This window comes from Monodelphis domestica, chromosome 5 (assembly GCF_027887165.1).
Source record: "Monodelphis domestica isolate mMonDom1 chromosome 5, mMonDom1.pri, whole genome shotgun sequence".
NCBI lineage: Eukaryota > Metazoa > Chordata > Mammalia > Didelphimorphia > Didelphidae > Monodelphis > Monodelphis domestica.
In genome coordinates, this window is record NC_077231.1 from 135,429,146 (window position 1) to 135,441,240 (window position 12,095).

A 12,095-nucleotide genomic window follows, 5' to 3' on the forward strand; every position below is an offset into this window, starting at 1 on the left:
GGATGGGGGAAGTGGGGGTGGGAGTCAGAAAGTCCTGATTTCAAATTCAGTCTCAGACACTTAAGAGTTCTTAACAAGCCACTTAGCCTCTGTTTTCCTGAGTTCCCTCAACTGTAAAAGCCAAAGACTAATAGCACTTTCCTTACAGTGTTGTTGTAAGGATTGAATGGAATAATATTCCTAAAAGTACTGATCAGTGCCTTGTATACAGTAAGCACATATTAAATGTCTGTTCCTTCCTCAGTTGATTTAAGTATTTCTAACTCGGGTGTGCCTCATTTTTTTTCAATTTATTGTAGATATTGCATTTTTTTTTTTACAAATTGAAGGTCTGTGGCAACTGCATGAAGCAAGCCTCATTAGCATCATTTTTTTCTAAGAGCATCTCTGTGTCAATTCTCACAATATTTCAAACTTGTTCATTATCATTATATATTATGGTGATCTGTGATAAGTTATGACTGATGTTGCCATAAGTTAAGTTTGGAGCACCATGAACCATGCCAATATAAGACATCAAACTTAATCAATAAATGTTATAAATGTGGTGATTACTCATCCAAATGGTAATTTCCTCTCTTTCCCCCTCTCCAACCATCTCCCTATTCCAGGAGGCACAATAGTATTCCAATTAGGCCAGTTAACAAGCCTACAATGACTTCTAAATATTCATGCAGCAAACTTCATTTCTGTCTTATTTTTAAAATTGCCACAGTCACCCTAACCTCCAGCAACCATCATCCCGATCAGTCAGCTGCCATTGACATTAAGGCAAGATCTTCCACCAGCAAAAAGATTATGAACTTCACAGGCTCAGGTAATGCTTATCATTTTTAGTAATTAAAAGTATTTTTTAAATTATGTTCATTTAGATATAATACCTTTGCACACATAATAGCCTATAGTATATTGTAAAGATAACTTAATTACAGTGGGAAATAAAAAAATTCTTGTGGCTTGCTTTATTGGAATATTCAATTTTTTGTAGTGGTCTGGAACTGAACCCACAACATCTCTAGAGTAAGCCTGCATTTGTTTAAGGGACATAGGCTTACTGTTCACAATTTGGCAAACTGATCTGAGTAAGAGAGTATTTGAGAAAAGAATAATCTTGTTAAAAAGAGAATTATGAGATTCCACTTATAAAATATATCGGTAAGTTAGAACAATAGGACAAATCCAAAAAATTAAATTTGAACAGGGAAAAGGAGAGGCATGTCTTGATCATAAGAGGTGATCATGTCTTGATGACTTAGACTTAGAAGATGATTGAGATGTGAACTGGTAAAAAAACTATTCTATTCATCCATCTGAATTCCAGATGTGGAATCTGAGGCCCAGAGAAGTTTTAGGATTTTCCCCAATATAAAAAAATAATTTAAAAAAATAATTGTGACAATTAGTATTTACCTATTTCTTTAAGATTGCAAAGTGCTTCATGTATACCTCAAATACTCTTCACAACATCCCTAGAGAACAGGTGTGATTATTATCCTCATTTTACAGATGAGAAAAATAAAGAACAGAGAGCTGAAGAGTCACTCAGCAGGTAAAATGTAAGATTTGACTCCAAGTCTAGCACTCAATCCACTCTGCCTAAATGGCAGAGCCAAAATTCCACTCTTATTCCAAAGGAACTAGATGCCTTTCACTGCTGTATTAGCCTGAGTCCGAGGAAAATCTTTTATGTCAAAGAAAATTTGACCTGTTTAGCCGACTGAAACATAAATAAACAAAGTAATATATTCACCATTAAAACAATTCAATCTAGTTACGTAAACAAGCAAGGTAAGAGACGCACATTATTTGTTGTTATCCACACCACACCTGGAATACTGTGTTCTGTTTGAATAGACACATTTTGAGAGGAATATTGGCAGACAGAAACAAGTCCAGAGGTAGCCCAGGAAAGTGAGGGGACTTGTATTCATGTCAAATAACTCATGTGTGAGAGTGATAAGATCTATTTTGTAGGTCCAGAGGGTAGAGTTAAGAGTAATGAATGAAAGTCAAAGGGAGACAGATTTTAGAACCATTTGAGGAAAAAAAAACAAACAAAAACTTCCTACTTATGATCACTGTCCAAAACTGGAATAAGTTGCCTCAAGAAAAGACTGAATTACCTTTTGTTGAGAATACCATAGAGGATATAATACATCAGTTAGATGGTGAGACATTCAAAGTTCCTTTTAACTCTCTAATTCTATGATGCTATGCTTTTCATCCTATGACGAATGGAATGATGCATGAAGCAACTCATCATTAATATAAGAAAAGGGAAATCAGACAGTTTTCCACCTTTTTTATCCTCAGTTGGATTTTTATAATATAGTTTCAAGTACTGTGGATTTTGAGCCTATAAAACAATGATACTTTCAAAAAATGAAGTAAAATAGACTGTAATGAAACTAAAATGGCTCTTGGCTTGTCTGTCATTTGATTTTTCTGTAGCATTTTGCCATAGAAAAATGTACCTCCTATTGTCTTCCAAAATGAAAGAATGTTTCACTGATTCCCCCTTTTAGATAGAGTTAGAAAGGATAGCAGAATAATACTTTAAGTGCAGTGGGAAGGAATTAAGTCACTGGGTATCTTTAAAAAGGATATGCTTTTGCATTATGTAATAATTTCTTATGGCGATCTAACTTCTATCTATCAATATTGTTTGGAAATTCCTTCAAATAGAGGCACAAGGGACGGTGTAAGTGAAAATCACCGCTCATGATAAATGTCACTTTAGCCGTGAATTTCAACATTAGTATCTACCCCAGCAGCCCAAGCAATGATCCTACTCACACCCTGTGCTTGCACTCAAGGCAGCTCCCCACTCCTAGACAGAGAACCTTGGAAATATTTTCTAATACTCTCCAGCAGACGGTTAAGATACAGTTGAGAGCTTTGGAATGAAAGGTAAATTGATCATTCTGAGAGATACTGGACTTCTGGTAATCTTTTTATGAGTCACTAAAAGACTGGAGGTGGAGAATATCATTCAGGACAACTGAGCAGAAAGAATGACTTAATTCCTTCCCACTGTACTTAAAGTATCATTTTATTGTTATTCAAAAATTGCTAATGTCAACAGAATGAACACCTTACCCTGTTCACAGTATCCTGAACTGCTGAAGTAAGAAATTATAATGATTAGTTATTAAAGTAAAAACCATTACATGAATACAACTGGGAGTCACAGAGTAACAACTAGATAATTTCTGTCTAACTATCGGGTAATTAATGTAGTAAGAAAATAACATGTACATATTGAAAATGAAGAATTATAGATTATTTGCACTTATTTTCTTTCTGGGGCAATTAAATTAACTATCTTTGATTTCTCACCTGTTACCATAGTTATTTTCAGTTGATCCAGGTCATTAATGTCATGAGTATAATAATTACATTAAAATTACAGCTCTTTCTACTTTGCAAAAGAATCTTGGGGCCATATGAAAGAGAAAGCTACTGGCTTGAGTGAACAGGAGTGCATGTTTGAATACAACTACTTAAACTATTCCACAGTAGAAAATAAAGACTGGCATTTTATTCCCTCTTAATATATTTTTTTTCTAATAGCTTTAGGGCCACTTTGCTGGTTTGGGATGGCAATGAATACATAGGTAATTTAAACATTACTGATTTGAACTCAAGCTATCTTTGCTGTGTTTTATTTATTTAGGAAAAGTTGGATAATTACATAGAACAACCTGACCCAAGTACAGATATATGACAATTAAAACTATAGAAGAGTTTTGCAAATGTAAATTAAAAACAAATACCAAAACAAAGAAGCAATTATAGAGTGGAAGTAATGTTGAACTGGAAGTCAGGAAAACTGGGTCCTAGTCCTAATTCTGACACTAATCGAGTGAATAAATGAGTCAAAATCAGAAAGCTTCAGTTTTCTTCTGCATAAAATGAGGAGAGGATGCACTAAATCATTTCTTGTGTCACTTGTGGATCTGTAAGTCTATGATTACCTGTAATTGATACCCAGTCAAATCTTGTTCATTTCAATGACTGAAATCTTGAAATGATCTACCCAATTGGAATGTATCTGTGGTGATTTGGGTGTTCCATCTTTATGACAATGGTTTCATTCAGAGTAAGGTTCTCTCTTTACACTAAGTGGGTCAATTATACAACATAATTATCTAGGTTCAGGGCTATATCTTAGATATCAGGTAGAAAGCATTATTTTGGTATCTTGAGAGAATCTGCTTTTTATTCCTTCCTTCATTGGTATAAAATAAAAACCTTTAACACATACTGATTCTAGTCCATCTTTGCTCATAAATATTTTATAGAGAATTTACCCAAAGTCCTCAAAGCCTATTCTTACTCTTTCTCTCTCTTTGGGATATTAATATGGGATTCTGGATATTCAACTGTTGCTTCTGGTTTATCTTTTTTGTTTGTTTGATGCACATTCTAAACTTTCCTCTTCTTTATCTATCCTTTGCAAGTCAATCTCCTTTTAAAAATCTGACTTTATATTTTACATACCAAAAGATGTTTTACTTAAAATAAATCCCAGAGGTCACTTAGCCTCTCATTTTACATAAGCATTAGCTGAGGCCTAAAGAAGTTAAATTAATTACTCAAGTATCATAAAGTCAACAAATAGAAAACAACCATACTGATTCAGGATGCTTGATACAAATCCATTGTCCTTCCTATATGCATTTCTTTTTATTTATATATTATTTTTTCTCAACTTGTTAAAAAATAACAAAAATATGCAGAACTCGATGTTTCTGCTAGTAGTTACTCTAATGATATAAAAGAAAACAATGCTATCTCTAAATATTTATAAGATCATCTGGTATTTCTAACAGAAATTCTGTGAAGATCAGTGACATTTGGGTTGCATGGGAATTTAGGGAAAATAATTCATATTTTGGCCAACTCTTTCCAGCAACCTTTGAGTTAAATACTTGACTATGTTCCTAGAACTATCAATATTGGTAGAGTAAGTAATTCCTTGCCTTGGATAGGCTGTAGGTTTTTTTGTTTTTGTTTTGTTTTATTGCTGTTATTACTGTTCTTTCTGTGATTTCTGGGTTCTTTTGATACCTTACATTTTTAACTCTTCTTGGTTTCACACAAAATAGTCCTTTCCGATCATAGCCTTAAATGAGTAGGAGCACACTACAACTTCCTTTTGTGGTCTGAGAGTAAGTAGGGTGATTATTGACTTTACTTTTTAGTTTAGTTTTGTTTTTTTAAGGAGGGCATGGGGAGCTGAACATAAAACTGCTTTAATGCAGTGCAATCTTCAGGTCAAATAAAAGTGAAATCACAATTGCTGTTTTAAATAATAAATTTCCAATTCCTAACTGCTATAATTTCATCACATTGAGTCATTTTTGTTTTACCAGTAATGTTTTGCATTTAATAATAGAATTTAAAGTTTAGAAATGATCTCATATATCATCTTTATTAGGGGTCTATGGCTTAGTCCTGGGTTTCTTCAAATTAATCTGTGTATAGATTTCAAGTGTTCTATTAAATTGACTAACAAAAACAACTACAGATTTATTTTCTTTTTTTCATGATTAAATTTTATTTTATTTTTTCTCAATTACATGTAAGCAAGTTTAACATTTTTTAAAATTTTAACCGAAATTCTCCTTATCTCTCTCTTCTCCTTCCTTGAGAAGGTAAGCAATTTGATATACATGCACAGTCATGCAAAAATATTTCCATGTTGCAAAAGAAAGTCAGACCATAAAAAGAATAATAATGTTAAAGAAAAAGTGTGCTTCTATCTGCATTCAGACTGCATCAGTTCTTTCTATGAAATTGGATAGAATTTTTCATCAAAAGTACTTCAGAATTGTTTTGGATCACTGTATTGCGGTGTAATTTACAGTTGACCATCATACAATATTGCTTTACTGTGTACACTGTTTTCCTGATTCTACTCTATTAATCTCTCCTGAGTTCATATAAGTCTTCCCAGATTTTTCTGAAACCATCCTGTTCACTATCTATTATAGTACAATACTATTCCATTACAATTCTGTATCATAACTTCTTCAGGCATTGATGAACATTACCTCAATTTCCAATTCTTTACCCCTACAAAAAAGAATTACTATCAATATTTTATACATATAATTCCCTTTCCTTTTTTCTGTGATTTCTTTGGGTTATAGACTTAGTAGCATTATTTCTGGGTCAAAGGAATTCTGTTTTATAGCTCTTTAGGCATAGTTAAGAATTATTCTCCAAAATTATTGGATAAATTCAGAAAGTATAGGTGTTCCTATTTTACCACATTCACTCCAATATTTATCATTTTCCTTTTCTATTATATTATTCAATCTGATAGCTGTGAGGAGGTAACACAGAACTGTTGTAATGTGCAATTCTCTAATCAATAATAATTTAGACTATTTTATATGACTCTAGAGAGTTTTTCCTTTTGAAAACAGTCTGCTTATTTCCATTGACCATTTATCAATTGGCAAATTATCTATACATTTGACTCTGTCAGGACTTTATCAAAGAAACTTGCTATATATATATGTATATATTTTTTACTAGTTTCTAGTTTTCCTTATAATCTTGTCTGCATAGGTTTTATATGTGCAAAGACTTTAATTTGATGTAATAAAAATTATCCTCTTCACATCCTATAATGTTCTCTATCTCTTGTTTGGCCATTAATTCTTTTCTTATCCATAAATCTGATAGGTAAAATATTGTATGTTCCCCCAGATTGTTTATGATGTTATCGTTTATGTCTAAATGAAGTACCCATTTTGAACTTCTCTCAGAATATGGTGTGATATATTGGTCTATGACTAGTTTTTGCCAAAATGATTTCTACTTTTCTCAGCAATTTTTGTCAGATAATGATTTCTTGTCCCAAAATCTTGGATCTTTGGATTTGTCAAATACTAGAATACTGTAGTTATTTATTATTTTGTATTGCATACTTAATCTATTACACTGATACATCACTGTATTTCTTAGCCAGTGCTAGATTGTTTTGATGATTCAGTTACTTTATTTCCATGTCCACAAAAGAGTATGTCATAATTGGGCAAGCTTGTTTAATAAATCATCTCTATTTCCTTTTAATAGATTTCTAATACTTGTTATTTACTTTTCATCTGAGAGTTCTTAGTGTTTGTTTTTCAGTGTTTGATATTTTAAAATGTATCCTGGGTTCCTTGCTTTGATTACACAGTTTCTCAAATTAAGCATTTTGTTTACATAATGCTTTTATTGACTCAGAATAAAATTTGATTTTTTTTAGCTTTCCACAATGGAATATATCTTCTAAGCTTTCAAATTCACTAAACTTCCTACACAGTTGAGAAGATGAATTACTACTGAACTGAAGAAGACATCCTAGAAATAGTCAACTTACTTTGGTTACATTTTAGCACATAAGTTAAAGATGTTGGTGCTAAAACTACAAATATGAGCTTCCAGTTTCTAGTTCCAGAAATTTTGAAGGAATTTTTTTTTAATCCTTACCTTCTTAGAATTATTACTGAATATTGGTTCTAAGGCAGAAGAGCGGTAAGGGCTAGGCAATGGGGATTAAGTGACTTGCCCAGGGTCACACAGCTAGGAAGTCTCTGAGGCCATATTTGAACCCAGGACATCCCATCCCAAGGCTTGGCTCTCAATCCAATGAGTCACTCAGCTCCCCCTAGGGAAAGCTTTAAATGCCTTTTTTATTCTTTAATTTATTAGTCTTTTATTTAATTATCCATACTTTCAGATTGAACACAAACAGCTACATTATAAACATTTATTTAAAATGAACATTGAATATTGCAATCTTTCCTGCCATAGGTGTCTTCTCTGGATAGTTTTTTAAATGCTTTAAACATTTATTAAATATTATGATCCTGAACCAATAATGCTCTAAAGACCTAATTTGGGCCATTCTATACTCCCCTTTTGAAATAAAAAGTATTGATATTGTAATCTAATTTCTGTTCTTTTAACTATTTAATATATGAGGCCTATTCAACTAGTGTAAATTTTCCCAAAAAATTCCACCTTTTCCTCCTACTTACTGTATATATTGCCAGATCTTCACTTTCATTAAAAAAATCCATTGGAAATAGCGACGGAGACACAGACACACAGAGAGAAATGCATTTCTAAACTGTCATTAGGTCAGCCAGACTATCCATCTGCCTCATTTTTTTTCTGCCTTTTTAACCAAAGATCCCAAGATGAAGATCTGAGAATGGAAGCAACAGATAACATCTTGACTTCTCCAGTACTCTATGATTTAAAACAACTTAGGAAGTAGAGTAAGCTGGGGAAAAATCACTGACATCTTTAAGATGTATCCTTCACAGTAAAGAGAAAACTACAGAGTCATCTTTTTATACCCTCCCACATGAAAGTTTTGCATAATCCACCATTTTCAACTTTCCTGAATCCCTTTTCAATTGTTGGGAATATCCTTCAGTAAATCACATTTGAATAAATATCTTTCATTTGTAATATCTATGTTTTTCCTTTTCTAGTATAGATATTGATTGACCATAAAAAAATTTTAAAGGCATTTGCTACTAAACAGAGTTAGTAAAATGGTTAAGAAAGTTTGATTAGATTCCAGTTTCATTATTAAGAAAAATCTTTTGGACTTGGGAAATGGAATTTACTCATATTCATGGTTAATTCATAGATATAAACTTAACCATACCTATATATATATACATATATGTATATATATAATCAATCTTTCACTTCATAAATTTTGCTAGAACACTCTGTCTAGAATGCAGTTTTGCTCCTATTCCAATCTATGTTGACCCATAGGCACTATAAACACAATTAAATTATAAAAAAATTACTAAATACTTACTATGTGTAAATTAGATTATGAAGTACTGGTGATAAAAAAGACCAAAAAAAAAACCTTCAACAACTAGAAGTTCTCATTCTAATGGATAAAAAACCTTTGTATATAAATCTTGTGCCACCTTTATAATATACCAAAGGGTCTTTGAAAGCAGGGACTCATAGTACAACAGAAAGTTTTACTTTATAAAAAATATTCTGGGCACCAATTTCTTGCACTTGTTATGATTTTCTGTTCTGACATGGGCATTTCATGAGAGTCAGATTAAAGAATAATGGAAACATTTCTATCTTTTCATGTCTCTCAATTATTAGCCAATGCTTTTTCTATACCATGACCACGCAAACCAATTTATATAATTTGCAATGAGAAAAATATAAGCGATAGGAGTTCCCTCAATTATATTTTCCATTTATGAAGAAATATAATTTGCTATTTATGGAAAAAATTCAGTATTACCTTAAGTCAATTTCTTAATAGTGGATATCTTTTCTTTCTGTTTAAGAAAACAAAAATTTAAGTTCTATATTAGTAAATATTTAAAAGAAATCAGAAAATTGTAATATTTATAAAATGACTACATTTTACAATACATTTTCTAGAATTACCAAACAGTTTTGTACTGTCAGAAACGAATCTAATGTGTTAAATTTTGAGCATTTTAATAGGTATGTGGCAAAAATTTTATATTAAGTCCAACTTTATCTTTTCAGAATTTAAACTGCTGTAACAGATTAAAAAATAAAATTACTTAATGATTTTACATTTAGAAGGAAAAAAGGTTAATACAAGTATTTATGTTATGTTTGGCTTTCTCTAACAAACTGTTATGGAAAGAAAATTATAAACCAAAGCCAATTCTACCAATCATTTAACAACAACATTAAGTTCTCTAAAATTGTATGGATTTTCAGTTAAAGCAATCATGGCTATCAACAATATGAGTGAGAGAGAGACAGACAGACAGACAGACAGACAGACAGACAGAACTGATAGTAAATGTGGCAATGATATCTTTAGTCTCAATAAAATGATGGATCTAATAAGACTTTTGTGACCACTTGGCCACTGTGGCACAGGAACATGCAAATGTTCTCTTGATTCTTTTCTTTCAGATTCCATAACACCTCTGTTTTGCTCCACTCCCCTTACTGCCTCTCTCTCTCTTTCTCTCTCTCTTTCTCTTTCTCTCTTGGTGGCCATTAACTACTCTGACAGTTTGACAGGCTGAAATAAGGAAATAAAACACTTAAACATTGTTTCCTGATGTATGCATTCATCTCTTCTGCCAAACACAGATATTGAGGAGATCCTTCACTCCTCCTGTCAGCTCACTAAATTACACCCCCGCTCACTGAGCAACACAGCTCTTCGGTCTCTCCTATTCAGTCACTATGGTTTCCTATTAGGAGATATAAGGAAGGGCTACTTCATATTCTTTAATGACATTTTCCTCTTTTTGTTTTTAATGCTAAATTTTCTAAAGCTAAGAACTGAATTTTTTAAAAAATTATAGTTTTAGTCTTTCACTTGTCAGAATCCAGGTTACTGTATAAAATTTATTTTTGCTTCCTGTTTTTGAGTGATTTGAAATGAACAAAAGGGAATGAATACTAAACCACTGGTTAAACTTCACAACTTTTCTGACAGTCATTGATGATTTTTTAACTTTTTGAATACAAAATAGGTTAAAAAGGAAATATGTTGGCAGATATCAGTGAAGGAAAGAAAACATTTCAAAAATAACATTGCAGAGTCTGGTTTGGTAGATCATATATTAATATTTCTTACATTATCACTGGGGAATGGCCAACAATGGAAGACTTCTACACATAGAGATACACACATACTTTCTAACAGGTGTTGACAGTACTCATTTCTTCCAGTGGGGGATGCTATGGAATAATACTTGAGAAAAAAGGTAAGAAACAAAAATGGTGGCATGAATATATAACCCAGTCTATAGTTTAATAATGTGTAATTTTTGTATTTATATATATATTTTTAAGGAAAAACCTTGGAGGTAATGCTTTTCTTCACACAATCAGGTTTTTGTTGTTGTTATATTTAAAACATAAAAGAAAGAAGATAACTATGTTTTTTTTTCCCCTCTCTCCTTCATGTTTTCATTCTTCTTCAAGCCACTCCATTTTATAGTGTCATTAATCACAGAGAGTCAAAAGGGACCTTGGAAGTCATTTAGTCAAATCTCATTTTACAGAAGAGGAAACTGAGGTCCATAGAGGATGAATGACTTGTCCAAATTACAAGTTAATGATAAAGGTGGGAAGAAGAAGGAAAGAAAGGAAATAAGCATTTATGTAGTACCTACTATGTCATCTACATTTTACAGATCAGAAAACTGAGGGAAATAGTTAAATGACTAGTTCACATAACTAGTAAGTGTCTAAGGCAATATTTGAACTTTCTGACTACAGACCCATTTGTCTATTTATTGGGCTAGTTCCTTCTGGTGGGATCTGAATCCAGATCCTCTAGCTCTAATTTCAGGATACTTTTCAGTACACAATGTTGTCTTCATTCTAACAAATATTGGGCAAAGAAGGTTTTTTTTTTTATTTTAATTTGATTGTATTTCAAATATTCCCAGATGCTATGGTTTCTTTTCAAAGTTTCATTATAATACTTTCCTTTTAAAGAGCTTTTTAAAGAAAAGATGCCATTTTTCTAACTCAGAATGACCATATACCAAAACTGCCCACTGCTTTAAAACACTTGATTTTCCTTAGAATCTGAAACTTTAACCAAACAACCAATTAATTATTTGTATTGTCAAATATTATTTCCCTTTAAAAATTTTCTTCTTTCCTCCTCTTTCTTCATTTTCCCCTCTTTGGCTGTATTCAATTAAGAAACTATAATTATTTTTCTGATTAAGAGTATGGGAATGAGTTAACCCTCAACAAAATCTGGATTGGGTTAAGCAAATTTCATAGCTGGAAATATACAGTATAGAGCAGACAATCAAAGGACTAAAGAAGCCTTAAATTATTTAATGGCTCTGCCTAATTTTTATGCAAATAATAATGAATACCTCATTTCATTAAAAAAAAAGAATCTTGTGATAGTGGGGGATGATTTTATCTGAATCTCCATGCTGAAGAATGCAAACTAATTGAGGACACAGATCCTTCCCTTTTAATCTTCATGATCCTTAATTCCTTTTGTGTGTATATATGTATGTGTGCAGGTAATTTTAATGCATTTGAAATCTACCTCCATGATTTGCCAA

General features: G+C 32.0%; 1 protein-coding gene across 7 annotated transcripts in view; it reads right to left on the bottom strand.

Moving 5' to 3' along the window:
• The window catches only part of SOX5 (SRY-box transcription factor 5), a 1,300,541-nt gene that overhangs the window by 1,032,855 nt on the left and 255,591 nt on the right, over nt 1–12,095 (bottom strand). For 4 of the 7 annotated variants that reach the window (XM_056800784.1, XM_056800783.1, XM_056800785.1 and 1 more), the window contains one exon: nt 9,302–9,338. The exons of the other annotated variants lie outside the window; for them this stretch is intronic. The gene's annotated coding sequence lies outside the window, so the exon portion shown is untranslated. The remainder of the gene's footprint in view (nt 1–9,301; nt 9,339–12,095) is intronic. 7 annotated transcript variants of the gene reach the window in all.